This window comes from Oryzias melastigma, linkage group LG4, assembly GCF_002922805.2.
Source record: "Oryzias melastigma strain HK-1 linkage group LG4, ASM292280v2, whole genome shotgun sequence".
In the NCBI taxonomy this organism is placed as follows: Eukaryota; Metazoa; Chordata; class Actinopteri; order Beloniformes; family Adrianichthyidae; genus Oryzias; species Oryzias melastigma.
The window spans coordinates 23,331,718-23,332,781 of record NC_050515.1 but is presented as its reverse complement, the minus strand read 5'-3'; the positions used below and the strand labels follow the sequence as shown (position 1 = coordinate 23,332,781).

General features: G+C 34.0%; 1 protein-coding gene across 1 annotated transcript in view; it reads right to left on the bottom strand.

Moving 5' to 3' along the window:
- Positions 1-1,064, bottom strand: part of si:ch211-1a19.3 — a 15,802-nt gene that overhangs the window by 2,375 nt on the left and 12,363 nt on the right. The window lies entirely within an intron of this gene.

Genomic DNA, 1,064 nt, shown 5'->3' with positions numbered 1-1,064 from the left:
GACTGTAAAAAAAAAAAGCTCAGATCAAATCCTTCCACTACACATTACAGCAACTATCATTTAAACTGAACTTTTAGCCTTACTAAATAAGCCTTAAGTCCTTCTAATGATCATTGTTTAATAATGCTATCCTGATAAATGAGTGAAGTCTTTTATTTTTTAATTTCTCCTTGTTTTTCAACAAAAAATACTTATTTGATTATTAATTCTGCTCTTTTTTGAAACATTTTTGGACTTTTATTGAGAATAAATGAAAATAAATCTGCTATTTAAACGTACGATAAGTAAAATATGACACAAAATAATCCTCGAAACAATATATCTAAATGGTAAATACTTATATAGCACTTTTCTACCTTCCTTGAAGGCCCACGGTGCTTCACAGTCACAGACCCACTCACCCACTCACATATACATTCACACACTGGTGGTGATTTTGCTGCTGAACACTGGGGCCAACCTTCCACCAGAGGCAATTTGGGGTTCAGTGTCTTACTCAGGGATGCTTTGACACATGGTTGGACATGGGAATCGAACCCTCAAGCTTCAACCATCCTACCGCTGCACCACGGCCACCACATATTTAGCAGAAATAAACTGAAGAATAAATCCTGAGAGCTGTGCTGACCTATTTTTTTGTGTTACTCTGTGCTAGCCTAGATGAATTTCGCAGAATAAATCGTTTTATTTACCAAATAAACTTACTTTTGTGCTGCTGAGTTTAGACAAAAATAACAAGTTTATTTATTCTACTTTATTGAAGTTCATTCAGAATATTGAAAAATTTAGGGCGTAATCTGTGTTAGGTCTGTGTAACATCCTTCATGCCCAGCAAATGTTTTTGGGTTTTTTTGTATTTATTTAAGGAAATAAGTATTTATCTCTACTGAGAGCTTTATTCGTTCCAATATATTTCTCAGAAATGTATTTTAAAAAATATTAAAGCACTAGGAATACAAGGTATTCCCTTTGGAAATCAAGAGGTGGCCCTGAGGAACACCAGAACTGAAGAGACAGATGAGAATAAAAAAAGTTGACTTTTCCTTTAATGTATAATTAAGGAG